General features: G+C 40.2%; 1 protein-coding gene across 2 annotated transcripts in view; it reads left to right on the top strand.

Annotated features, from left to right (window-relative positions):
- The window catches only part of alk (ALK receptor tyrosine kinase), a 446,259-nt gene that overhangs the window by 207,180 nt on the left and 224,457 nt on the right, over positions 1-14,622 (top strand). The window lies entirely within an intron of this gene.

Genomic DNA, 14,622 nt, shown 5'->3' with positions numbered 1-14,622 from the left:
GGAATGGTATTCATTAATTTTAATAAAAACTTCATTAAAGAGAGCTTTTTTTTCCTCCAAGTTCCAAACTCCCACTAATCTCACAAAATCAGGGCATGCTATTAAAATGCAACTAACACCTGGGGAGCCAAGAGCATCTATAGATATAAACAGTTTAAGTTAAAAGCAATACAAGGCCACTTACTCATTTCCAGAGGGACCTTGGTGACATCAAATGAAATATATGAACCCAGCTTGCTTTATTCTTTAGACTCTATGCTTCATGTTGTGCACATAAACATTAATGAATAAATGGAGAATAAATAGGCAGTCAAAAAAGAGCACAAAGCACACTGTAGCAGGCTAATGTCAGAAGGAGCAGATTACCTTTTCTTATTTATAAATGTATAAAGTGAAAGGGAGAGTCAGACAGTGTGTGTATATATACAGAGAGAGAGTTAATGTGTGTTAATGCTTCTTTTGTATTTGATATGAGATAACGAAGACACTCAACACTCTTCTCTGTATTCACACCTCACCTGTCACGAAAGCAGATGCATGTTTTAAGATTTAAATACAATTTTCTAAGGTGACTGGAACAGTAGAAAACCACTTTAAAGTGTGATAAACGGCAGAATGTTGAATAATGGATGTTTTATCTTTAGCAGTAGTACACTTCCAGGGTTTTGTACAGGTAGCTTTCACTGCCTAATAACTGAATCTGGATCGTTTGGTATAAACATACCAAACATAATAGACATGCTGGTCTAAATTTGGAGAGAGATGATTACAGCATGAAGATCCAAGTGTGAAAACACTATCAGCTGTGAGGTACAGGCAGGACTGTGCTGTTGGTTCAGTTGTTCAGTACTCATTGTGCTCAGGAGTACAGGCTAGATGGCTAACTGAGCAAAACAAGAAAGGCAATGTGTGAAATGTAGAAGGCTTTTTTGGATATAGGAGGGTAAACACAATGAAACATACAATAAGTGTGAGATACTGGCTCTGTATGTGAGTGCAAAATGGGAATCTGCCAAATCAAAGATGTGGAGCCATCTGCTGCGAAAATGGAAGCAGCTGAAAGAAGTTTCGTTTGTATTGTCATTATATGTCTGTATTTTGTTTTTCCACTTTGCTGTGATGCCACAGTCCTTAGGATTGGCTAGAGAACTCTGTTAAGTTGGAGAGAGGTCTTCCTCCCAGCCCCTCCAGTCCTTTCTGCCTGCTTCATTTTTAACCACCATGTTTTTCTATTTGATAACTCACTGCTAATGAGCTGCTAAAGATTAGACAAGGTTGTGTTTCTGTTTTCATCAATGAGTACACCTTGAGGGCTTTTATGGACCTAGAATTTACTGCGTCATCAAGCCCAGAGAGGCATTGAAATACCACTTTTTAAGTGTTAACCTTGAAGTCCTGGTTCACTGAGTATGCCGTTTCCCTTCTATCTTTACGTTCAAATATGTCCAACCCAACAATCGTTCCAGTCATTGTCAATATGGCAGCAAATGACCCACCTTCGACCCTGCTTCTATAATGAACTGCCCTGCTCTATAAAAGCAAGGTCAACAGAGTGTATCGGTGCTAGATTAAGCTCACCAATTTTTTTCCTTGACATGTTGTTTCAATAGAATATTCTTGCTCTGGCCAAGTTAATTACCTTGGCCCACTATAACATCAAAATTACCTCATCACCTCTTCATGGCTTTAAAATTGCTTGGCTGCCATGTGGGAAGCTGATATTTTTTGCAAAACAATTCGTAGAGTAATAGGCCTTATTACGTGTTAGTACTGTGAGGCAGAAAAAGGAAAAGAAACCTTAAACGTTGAAACATTCATGCACTCTTTGTTGACTTCTGTTGACTTCATCAGTTCCTCACTTAATCATAGGCTGGCACTCCTGGCAAACTATCTCCCTGGATAATAATTACCTGCATAAGCTAAGAAGATGCTGCCATTCTCTATTCTTTCACTCCTGCACGTTTAATGAACTACAGTTAAAAGACAAATAAAACACAAGAAAGCAATTACAAGTACAGCGTACCTTTCAAAGACAAAAAAAAAGTCTCATTATCTCAGCATTCATTTTTATGTAATTAGGATACAGTCCATGGACTATCCAATTAGCATACTTATGTTGTGTGGCTGACATCCTGACGTGTGTTGTGTTGTGTACGTATTTATAGGTATGTTGTTTTGTAACTGAGCCTGTCTCCTGTGATTCTTATTATAAATGCCTTAAGGGACCAGAAGCCTCAAATTATCCAGCCAATCTATCTTTACTGCCCCTTGTGATACGCATTATAAACTTGTGATAATATGGTTGCTTTGACCGTTAAGTCAGTACATTGGCGGCAGTTATTTTAATACCACAACATTCAGAACACTGTGATTAATGGTAGCATGTTTAATGAGCATTAGAGAACCCCCCATTTTTCCAGTAGAAGTAAAAATCAGAGCCCCGTTAAATCAGTAAGTCCTCTATTTATTTGCTATAAAGTCAGAGAGGTTCTATGATATTAGGCTTACTTATTTTAACTGGCAGATGCTCCTCATTTACCATTGAGTGGATCATCGATTCTTAAAAGTCAGATTGATTGGTTTCTTGAAGGCCGATGTCTTCCATACTCAATCCCATACCCATATCCTGCCTGCTGCCAAGATATCTGCGCTTACTCAATCAGTCTGCTTATTGATCCTGACCTGAACACGGGGAAAGCTGGCTCAGTCTCTCATTCATCCATTGAATTACCTGGACTTACATAAAATGTGCACTAGAGCTTTGCCAGTTTATACTGTTGAGGTAAACTGTGTGAGCAGCAGATGAGAAAACTTCCTGGAGGTCTGTGCTGAAATCATGTTGGGGTGTTAGATGGCTGTAGGGTTATTGCCAGAATTAATTTAGTCTTCCACCTGCACCGCAGCTGTATTACCTTTGATTAATTGAGCTTTCTTGATGGTGACTCCCCGAAGGCTTCACAGGTGTCTCGCTGAACAGTGTTCTAACTTTGCTCTAGTTCTCCTGCTGTTTCTTTTGAAGCATCTCACATCAGAGACCTTTCTACGTTTCCAAACTTGCTTGCAGGTCTCGTGCTTTTCACATATTTTCCCTTCTCATTTCGAAGCAAAGATTAAGACACATAAGCTCAGTGACAAATGTTACCCCTTGGCCTAGCTTATTCATCCCTGGTTTACTATCTTCAACAGCAAAATGTTGCACTCGTCTTACTCTAAAAATCGCAATAAAGCTTTAAAAAAAAATTTATAAACTAGAGTGAAAATTCACTATCTCTACTTGTGTGTCACAAACTGTATATAGAAAAACGGGAAAAGAAGAAAAGATGCTGCCTTGTTTGGATGTCATCGTTTCATGATATTACAATCTGGTCCAAAGGTTTTTTTGGTTTTTTTTTTCACATACTGAATGTGCCGATAAATTATGGTCTGTTTTTAGGCAGCACGGCAGTGTGATTTGAAACTGTTTGAATTCACTGACTTTTCTCTTTCCCTTCGCGGTGCAGAAAACAGTGTAATAACACCACTGATAAGGAATGCAGGGGAAGACAGATAACAGCCCCACAGACAAATGTTTCAAAACTAAGAGCAGATTTTATAAGTGATCAAGCTTGTAAAGAAGGTAAGATTAAATGCAAAGACTGGAAAAATGAAAGAAAATGATTTTGACTACTGTTGAGTTTATCACATATAAGAATCAGTCCAGAAGCGAAGAAATAAATGTGCTGGTGAAGTGACCCATAGACGGAATAATTAAACATTGTACTATCAGTTTCAGCATAACGAATGCCTTTGTGACACCAGCCGGGCAGAAAGTAATTGTTTTAATAATAATATAAAAAAAATCTGTTGTTTAAAGGGCTCCAGTTTTAACATTTCAAACATTTTTGTCATTAACAAAATTAACACCCATACACACCCTTGTTAAAAGATCAAAATAGATACGGTTACAGCCAGGTTTCTTTGAGAAATAACCACCCTCACCACCAACAACTGCAGTTGGATGGTCTTTTATACTAACTTATAATTTTTATAATTAGGATTCTTGTGACTAACAGGTGGTTGGCAAAACAGGTTGAAGCAGCTGCCTCTGAGATTAAGACCTAATGTCTTATCTCATCTAATTGGGGTCACAAAGTCTTTTGGAGGATTTTTGTTTTCAGGAATTATCTGACAAATGGTTGCTGTGTGGTCAGTTGCACTGTGCTCCAGTTTAGATGAGTAAAATTGCACAGCAGCATTTTGTTTGTATGCTATTCATTTTTTAACTACTTAGCACTCAACCCGCTCAGCTAAATATGGCCCTTTCTGGCTCCACAGACTATGAACTGCAACTCATAATGATTTTAATTTCCTAGTGTACAATGACTAGTTTCTTTATTTGATTCTTCAGTTAGTATTTCTTGCTTGTTTTTAAAAGGTATTATATTTGTGTGAATCAGAGTCACCGTTATAATGGATTTTTTTTTTTTACTTGTTTGTGTTAGCCTAAGCAAAGAGGGGATTAAAATTAGTTAACAGACAAAAGAACAACTCTTGACTTTAAAAATGCATTAAAACTGTGCTTCCCTCCTCTGACGAATTACTTTGTCATGGTTGAATTAATTAAAATCATGAGTTTGTGTGCATGCGCCTTTGTTTGTGTATGTGTACAGAAACTCATCTCATTTGTTATACTTCACTGGTTTGTTATTTACTGTCATCAACTTCGCTAGAAAAAGTCAAATGCTACTTAGAGACAGCTTTTCCAGCCTCTGAGCTCCTCTGCAGATTATGTATTAAACACCTAAATCAAAGCAAACTATGACGCATTGTTTGTGTTAAGATAAGATAAGATAAGATAAGATAACCTTTATTAGTCCCACACGTGGGAAATTTGTTTTGTCACAGCAGGAAGTGGACAGTGCAAAAGTTATGAGGCAAAAATTAGAATACAATAAGAATAAATACAATAAGAATAAATACAGTACACAACTGTACAGAATAGAATAAAATAAAATACTATATACAGTAGAATAAAATAAAATAAATATACAATAAGATAAAAATAGAATACAAATACAAATACTATATACAACTGAGTAAAAATACAACGATGACAGAAAGGATTATTGCACTTAGTATTATTGCATATGTATGGATGTGTGTGCTTGATCAGTTAAAGTCTTTATTATGGAGTCTGACAGCAGTGGGGAGGAAAGACCTGCGAAATCTCTCCGTCCCACACCGTGGGTGCCGCAGTCTCCCACTGAAGGAGCTGCTCAGTGCTGTCAGTCTGCTGCATGGGGTGGGAGATGTTGTCCAACAGGGATGACAGCTTAGCCGCCGTTCTCCTGTCACTCACCACCTCCACTGGGTCCAGAGGGCATCCTAGAACAGAGCTGGCCCTTCGGATCACCCTGTTCAGTCTCTTCCTGTCCCCAGCAGAGATGCTGCCGCCCCAGCAGACCACGCCATAAAAGATAGCAGAAGCCACAACAGAGTCATAGAATTTCTTCAGGAGTGGGCCCTCCACTCCAAACGACCTGAGTCTCCGCAGCAGGTACAGCCTGCTCTGCCCTTTCCTGTAGAGGGCGTCTGAGTTATGAGTCCAGTCCAGTCTATTGTTCAGATGAACACCAAGGTACCTGTAGCTGTCCACAGCCTCAATGTCCATACCTTGGATGTTCAGTGGTTGCAGTGGAGAATGCTTGTGCCTGCGGAAGTCTACCACCAGTTCCTTGGTTTTACTGGCGTTGATCTGGAGGTAGTTCAGCTGGCACCAGTCCACAAAGTCTTGGGTCAGACCTCTGTACTCCTTGTCGTCCCCATCAGTGATGAGGCCGACTATTGCAGAGTCATCAGAGAACTTCTGCAGGAAGCACTGGGTGGAATTGTGGGAGAAGTCTGCAGTGTAGATGGTGAAGAGGAACGGAGCCAGAACCGTTCCCTGTGGGGCCCCCGTACTGCAGACGACCCTGTCCGACACACAGCCCTGAGTCCTCACATACTGTGGTCGGTCGGTGAGGTAGTCCAGGATCCAGGTAGTGAGGTGATGGTCCACTCCAGAGTTCACCAACTTGTCCTTTAGAACCGAGGGAAGAATGGTGTTGAAGGCACTGGAGAAATCAAAGAACATGATTCTCACAGTGCTTCCAGCGGTCTCCAGGTGAGCGAGGGAACGATGTAGGAGGTGAATGACGGCATCATCCGCTCCAATGCCAGGCTGGTAGGCAAACTGAAGTGGGTCCAGTGATGAGCTTATTAGGCGCCGAAGCTGAGCCAGGACCAACCGCTCCAGGGTCTTCATCAGATGGGATGTCAGAGCCACCGGCCTGTAGCTGTTGAGGTCCTTGGGGCGTGAAGTCTTTGGCACTGGTACAACACAGGAGGTTTTCCAGAGCTGTGGGACTCTTCCCAACCTCAGGCTCAGGTTGAAGAGGTGCTCCATCACCCCACACAGTTGGTCCGCGCAGGACCTGAAGACCCTCGAGCTGATGCCATCTGGACCCGCTGCCTTCTTGCCATTAATCCTCCTCAGTTCCCTCCTAACCTGGGTGGTTGAGAGAGACAGGCTGGAGCCTTGTGTTGAGTGTGTATTGGATGCTGCAGTTGGGGGTGGGGGGGAGTGAGCAGGGTGAATAGAGGAGGTGTGAAGTGTCTGAGGTGGAACAGCAGCAGTGGGGGTGGGTGAGTCTGCAGCCGATGTTGCAGACTGCCTCATGGCTGAGTCAAATCTGTTGAAGAAATGATTCAGTTCATTTGCCCACCTCACATCCCTCCCAGGCAGAGAGTTCTGCTGTTTGTGGCCCGAGATGGTTCTGAGGCCTCTCCAGACTTCACCAACGTTGTTTTGTTGAAGCTGGTTCTCCATCTTCTGCCTGTAGCTCTCCTTCCCATTCCTTATCAGTCCCCTCAGCTCTCTCTGCACCCTTTTCAACTCCTCTTTGTCTCTGGATTTGAAGGCCCTCCTCTTCTACTTGAGGACGGTTTTAATTTCTGGGGTAATCCAAGGTTTGTTGTTGGAGAAACACCGTACAGTCCTGGTAGGTACAGTGTTATCCACACAGAAGTTTATATAGTCAGTAATGCATGTAGTAAGGCTGTCGATGTCCTCACCGTGGTCATCACAAATCACCTCCCACACAAAACAATCCTTAAGAGCCTCCTCGCTCTCCTCTGACCATCTCTGTACTGTGCGGGTGGCTGGTGGCTCCCTGCGCACTAAGGGCTCATACACAGGGACAAGGTGCACCAGGTTGTGATCAGATCTGCCCAGGGGAGGGAGAGGTGATGAACTGTATGCCTCTTCTGCATTGGCATACAGTAAGTCCAGTGTTTTATTGACTCTGGTTGGGCAGGTCACATACTGGGTGAAGGTGGGCAGTGTGGAGTCCAGTGAGGCATGATTGAAGTCCCCTGATATTATGAGAAGGGCTCTCGGTGATTGTGTTTGTGTTTGCAGTCTGCTGACCACAGAGTGGAGAGAGTCACAGCCTGCATCCGCGTTGGCCGAGGGGGGGGACATACGCTGTTATCGCGATAACATGCGAGAACTCCCGCAGGCCATTCTCTGCAGTCACAAGCTCAGAGGAACACTATTTGTAAAGTATACTGAAGTCGAGCTTGATAAGTTCTCTAGTTTTTCTGTGTTCATTGATCAGTCTCTTAGAAGTTATAATAATCCCACCTGCAGTAAAACCTTGTTAATTTACATACTCAACCGATGATTTAAAGCACATGCCGCATTCTTTAAAGGAGCCTTCTGGTTTATTTGACCATGGTGTATTTTCAGTTAATGTTGCTTATATAGAAGATAGAAGGTGTTCACAATTTGCCTTGAAAAGCCTCTCTCGTCTCTCTTGCTACTTTTGGATCTGCAAGTCTTGTTCTGCTGCTTAAAGGCAAAGTGATGCAGGTTGCAGGGAGCCAAATCTAGCAAGTAGGACATGCAGTGGTAAGCAATGGTTATATTGGTGTCTACTGCCTTTTCGGTGTCCTGTGAAAAAGACACACAATGCAAAGCTGGCACAAGCCATAGTTAATATCCTTTGCACCAAGTGTTCCTCCTATGATGCCTCAGGACATTCCAGTCAAACGGAGTTGATAGTATTTACTGTTCGCAGTCCTATGAATGTCAAAAAAGGATGAGCTTGCTACTGGCCACAGTCCTGACCTGATGCATGCCTTAGGGCTTAGGTGCTGTGGCCTTTTCCACTGTTCTTATCACTAGTGATGATCTTTGACATTAGTGTCTGAGGAGTTTTACACAGATGTTGCCCAAGTTTGAGGTCAGTGGTGAAATTGCAAATACTCACAAACAAGTGCTCAGAACTAAACTTCTAAGGATCTAAAGGCTGTAAGGGGAGATTGGTCAAACAGAGTTGATACGTTATTCTGAAATATGAAACTCTGAAATAAACTCATGGAAAAAAAATTGAAAGAGATGACCCTGTTCTTTGCCAGTCAGTAGTGACAGTAAAATGGTCTAAGGACACTGTAGTTCGATACATCATAGACGAGCTTGCCACCTCATGACTGAGTGCCTTTCCCTCTCTTGAGATTTTCGAACAAGGCCATGTTTCTGATGCTTCACAAGCTTGACAAACACATTAGAGAGGTGGAGAAAGAAGATTCTAATGTAATCATACCCCACATCAATACAAAAGGCTTAGTGTTAAAACAGCAACAGGAGCACCTTGAGCTCCCTCTGTCTAGAAACAGGAGGTACTCAGGTGCAGTATTGAGGTGTAGGTTGAACCACACAATCACTGTACTTTAATGCTTACAATGCAGGGAAATAGAATGTATTAAAAAGAGAGCTTTAGGTCATGGCTATGACAGTGCAGTAAAAGTAAAACATAATTCCTCTTACCACCAAGTAAAAGCCGTACAAGATGGCATTACTCAAGTGCCTCAAAATTACGCTAATAGATGATAAACGAATCCAGCAATTGATGTTTGTATAGTAACATAAATAAGTAGTAAAATATTTGGATATAGAATATCTGGAGCAGGGTTAAAGGTACTATTTTGAATATCATTGTTTTGGGTGGGGCTCCGAAATTTGGTTGTATTTGGTAGCAGCAAATATTTAAGGCTTCAAGTGAACGATCGAATATTAGGCCACTGCACTATATTGTAAACTGTGCCTATTTTACTGCAGAGCTCTAATGATCTATACCTCAAACCAAGGTTCCCAACTGGAGCACAGTGGTACTCTGTACACTGTACTGACTGTAAATGTGTGCTGCTAATCACACTAACCTGCACCCCTCTGTACAATGATTACAGGAAACCCTGGAAGAAAGATGCCACTGGCATTTCAGCACTAGTGGAAGGTTACATTTTGAAGGGAACTCCAGCTCTAACACTTGTCCACTCTCAGTATGGTCTCCCTTGCAGCCTCTGTGCTGTGCAAGTTTCACAATCCATTTCTAATTTTCTGTACTTTGAACGCTTTTTCTACTGTATGGAAGACAACAGGGCTCCATTGCCTGTGGCTGTGATTGAGCCAAGGCTCATGGGCTTTTTGTCTTTTGCTGCACTTCAGGGTTAAAGCATTCATCTGTGGATATGTAATCCTTTGCTTTCCTCAATAGCTTTAAATAGGGGGTTTAAACACTTCTTTATAGAGTGCTGACACTAAATAAAACCTTTTAAACAAATAATTACATTCAAACTAGGCTGAAACTCACTACTCACTCAGTCATCATGCTGCAATCCGTCTAACTATACATATATTTTTTTTTTAAATTGTCAGTATTAGATAAACCGTATCTAGCTAGAAGAGAGTTTTAGAGAGAGTTTTATTAATTTCATACTAAACTCTTAAAAATGAAACTAAAATAAGGAAACTGGACTGTCTAATTTTGGACTTTGTAAAGTTATTTTAGTCTCCATTTATTAAATGTTGAGTTTTAGGGTGCTTTACAGTCAGTTTGTAGGCTGCACGCATCTTTCCAGGAAGGGGAGGAAATCATATATTACACATTTCAAAAGCTATTATTTTTTTATTAGCTGTCAGGAATCTTTAGCTAAGCGATGATTGAATTTGGAATCAATTCTCATTTATTCATGATCAGTAAATACAAACATGGCCACTATGTCTTTCACTTTCTCCCAAAATACTAAATCCATTTTTTTTTTTTGTCCACTGCAATGAAAATGAAACAACTCACTGTCAGGCTAACTGGTTTTACTGATGGTTATCACATGACTAACAGGGAAAAGAGCTGAAAAAAAATCTCTGGAAACTTAACTGCATTAATTCAGAAGGATTTTAATCTTCCTGCATGATAATTATGATTGACCTTAATTTACTGGAACTGTGAGCCACTATGTTATTGCTAATTGTTTAAGCCACTCTGCTGTGATGGTGTTACAGGAAATTATTTAGAAAAAATGCTTTTTTTCCAAGCCTTTTTTGAAGATGAGCTGCAAACTGTGGCATGAGCTCGCTATACGCTGTTCTGTTTCTGCACTGGGATTCTCAAGGGAAGTTTTTACTTTCTTTCCATTCAGCACTGTTATTACAAAAATCTTTCTTTTTCATTAGTATTGATTAAAATTCATAGTTCTTCTTTTCCCTGTACTATTACTAAGATAAGATTCTTAACAATCCCCCACAATGTAGCAGAATTACAATCACGTTTCCGTAGTATGTAGGGTCTGATCAGGTCAGCTTTTAATTGCAGTCTTAACAGATTTTCTTTCCTCACTTCTAAAGGAGACAAAGAGAGACAACCAAGCTGATAATGAAAAGTAAAGTGATCCAAATGGTTTAATCATCCAATTTGATGCGATGATTGTGGCATGAAGTGATTAATAATATCAGCTGACAGTGAAACAAATCCCTGCTAACCCTAACCCACAGTAGGAAGAACATTCAGTATTTAGCCTTTTTGTTTCCATTGTTGTTATCTTTTAGTGCAAGAGGGAGCCTTGTAATATACACATTACTTTGATGTATTAAATCATGTTATTTAATGGCAGAGATTAATCAGATATTTAGATAAAGAAATCATATAAATACTTTCTTTGTGACTTTATGTCAAAATGGTTATAACAGTGAGGGATACTTCACACAGTGATTTCATGATTCTTATATTTTTTGAGTGGTGAGTGAAGCAGCCTGAAACACTATAATATAAAGCAGATGGAAGATAAAAACTGTGTTGCTCGATTGTGATGTTGTAAACACAAATTGCATCCAAATGTACAATGATTTTTTCCATTATTAAACAGTATTTGTAGCTTGGCTGCTGGAATCATGTTTGGTGTTCTTCCTTAAGCACATTTGAAAATGCCACAGGCTCAGTAATCACTCTGCTGGTACAAAAAAGGAAATGTGTGTTTTGGTTTGAACATGCTTGAACATCATGTTCCTTTGATATAATGATTACATCCCCAATAGACTTGGTGCTTCGTCTTCATTGTATTTAACTATCCAGCATTTTGTCTGCGAGAGAAAAGCCAGCAGACGCAGAGATGGAGGCTCCCACAATAAGTAAAAAAAGAAGATACTGAAATGGATATGGGCCATTTAGTTCAGTCAGAGGCATTCAGGGATGAAAAATCTATTGAAGGACACAGAACTGAAAGGGAGGTCTTGTGAAAGGACATGAAGGCCAGCCGTAGATTGCTGTACTCACAACCTTATAGCACAGTCCCCTGAACAAGTATTTACGCCCTCTCTGATCTTTTAGGTTTTTGCACATTTCTCACACTTAATTGTTTCAGATCATCAATCAAACCTGATTATAAGAAGAAGACAACTCAAGTACAAAATTCAGTTTTCAAAAAAAAGTTATCCAAACCTTTCTGGTTCTGTGTGAAAAAGTAATTCGATCCTCTGCTAAAATCTTGAATTAATTGTGATCAATCACATATTTTTGAAAGCTGAATTGAGTTTAACTAGACACACCCAGGACTGATTAGTGAACCTGCCTGACAAAGTGAAATCAGCTGAAAGATATTAAAAAGCAACACTTCATGATTCCATCTAAAGAAACTGCTTTGATTGACATTCATGAGTCTGGAAAGGGTTAAAAATAAATTTCTAAGATTTTGCGGCTCCAGCGAACTACGGTGATCGGTGTTCAGAAATGGAGAAAACTTGGAACATTGGTAGCCAGTCTATTAGAACTACTCCAAGAGCACATTAATGGCTCATCCTGGAGGTCACATATGAACCTAGAATACAATCTGAAGAACTGCAGGGCTCACTTGCCTCAGTTAAGGTCAGAGTTCATGGTTCAGCAGTGGCATCTGTGAGAGAGTTCCAACCAAGAAGAGAAAACCACTGCTGATCAATGGGATCATCTCACATTAACCTAAGAAACATGTTAATGATCCCCAAGATCTGTAGACTGGTGAGACAAAAGTAGAACCTTTTTGAAGGTTTCTGTCTTGTTATATCTGGCGTCTAACTAACCCAACATTTCATACAAAGAGCATCATACCAACAGTCAAACAAATGTTGGTATGATAGGCAGTGTTGGGAAGGTTACTTTTAAAATGTATTGCATTACAGAATACAGAATACATGCCCCAAAATGTATTCTGTAACGTATTCCGTTACATTACTCAATGACAGTAACGTATTCTGAATACTTTGGATTACTTAATATATTATCATGCTTTTTACAACAACGTGAATGTACTATTGCTGTGTGATTTATTACTATTACTGAAGGTCCGCGACTCCGAACTGTAGTAAAGGGACCTCTGACTAATACGGCGGGGTCCCTGTCGGCTCGTAGCCGAAAAATAGCTTTACTTTGTTGTGTGGGTCAACTTTTCTTGCGAGAGACAGAGAGAGGCGTTGAAAGACTGCTCCAACGGAACTTATTGTTTTAGGAGGAAAACACGAACACGGTGTACAGTCGAGTCTTAATAGCTTACTTACAACTGGGCTCGTCAGGCACTCTTCTTGGCTGAAGTGGTTATTATTATATTTACATGCTTCCAGCTCCCGTTTTTCCTCGATGACAACTCCTACCTTTCCACTCCCCTTTTTCTCCCTCCTCGCGCTCACAGACCCATAACGTGTATGGCAGTCCATTCTCCCAGCAACACGGACTACACTGCCCATGATGCTACATTCTTTAGAGCTATGCTTGTAGCATTCTGCCTGTTAGCTTAGCACAACAACAACGAAAAGGCGCTCTCTCACCCAGGAAACACACAGTCGCAGAGAGAGAGAGAGAGCGTCGCCCTGTAACCATGGCAACCGTAACGCTTCCGCCTGGAACAACAGAACGTAGCTGTCAAACAAAACCCAAACAGTCCTGACCTGCGACAAAATGAAACGGGAAAGTACCGCAGTGTAATCCATTTATTTCAACAAAGTAACTGTATTCTGAATACCACCTTTTTAAACGGTAACTGTAACGGAATACAGTTACTCATATTTTGTATTTTAAATACGTAACGGCGGTACATGTATTCCGTTACTCCCCAACACTGATGATAGGGAAGCATGAATTCTGCTCCAGAGAAAGTCCAGTTATCTGTTCATGCCTGAAAAGCAAAATTAGTTTATCCAACAAGGCAATGACCCAAAATGCACCAGCTAGTCCACTTCTGAATGGCTCAAAACAAATAAGTTTTTGAAGTGGCCTAGTCAGTTTAAATCTAGGTTTTAAATTGTGTTAAGATACTTTGAAAAAATCTTAAACAGGCCAGTCATGTTTGAAAAAACGTGCAATTTGGCTGAAATAAAACAGTTCTTTAAAGAAGAGAGGGCCATAATGACTCCACAGCAATGTGAAAGACTCATTGTCTTTCACATCGCAGTTCTTGTTACCAGGGTTAGTGCAACCACTTACTAGGTTTAAGGGGCAATTACTTTTTCACATAGGGTCATGTAAGCTTGGATAACCTTTTTAATAACTTAATAAATGAAATCATGAACTCAAAGTGTGTTTAATAACAGAAACCTAAATTAGATCCATATAAACTGTCAATTCTTGTCAGCTGAGTTCTTTAACATTACAACTTTTTCAATTAATTAATTTTGACTAGGAGGTTTTATTTATTTTTTATACTGCTCTGATTGAGACCCAGGATAGATGCATTGTCAGTACAAAATTCAGATTTAAAACTAAATAAAATTATGTGGATTTTCAATAACACTGGTAGTAATTTTACTACCAGGAACAACAAACTCTTACAGGGATGGCTCTTATGCATTTTGTTTTCTAAAGATTATACTGTGTTAATGTTTTTTCGTGAACTGTGTTACATTATTCATCAGGATTGTGTCAGCTGCTGTCAATGCAATCCTTCGCATTGGTTCTAAAAACCTGATGAGAGCGTGTTTAGAGACCACGGCAGCATGGATCAGACAGGATTCGTTAAGATCACAGCTAATCTGGGTGGAACAGACCACGGTCCACAGTGACAGGGAGTGTGAACATTCCGACTCCCCCTGCCAAGCTTACACACACACAAATGCACAGAAAAACATGACTACATGTTTGTATTTGGGATTCTAACGCCAATACATGAAACCATTGAACAACATTTTTTTTTGGTTGCTCATTTTGAGCATCTGTCATAATCTGCTTTTGATAATGACAAATATTCACAGTTTCGTCCAGATTTGCATTTACATCCACCGGCAAAAGTAAAACATGTAAAGAA

This window comes from Diplotaxodon limnothrissa, linkage group LG19, assembly GCF_057381915.1.
Source record: "Diplotaxodon limnothrissa isolate DT_005_m linkage group LG19, D_limnothrissa_male_GT1.1, whole genome shotgun sequence".
Taxonomy (NCBI): Eukaryota; Metazoa; Chordata; class Actinopteri; order Cichliformes; family Cichlidae; genus Diplotaxodon; species Diplotaxodon limnothrissa.
Note: the sequence above shows the minus strand (reverse complement) of the source record. Positions and strands in the feature narration are given on the sequence as shown.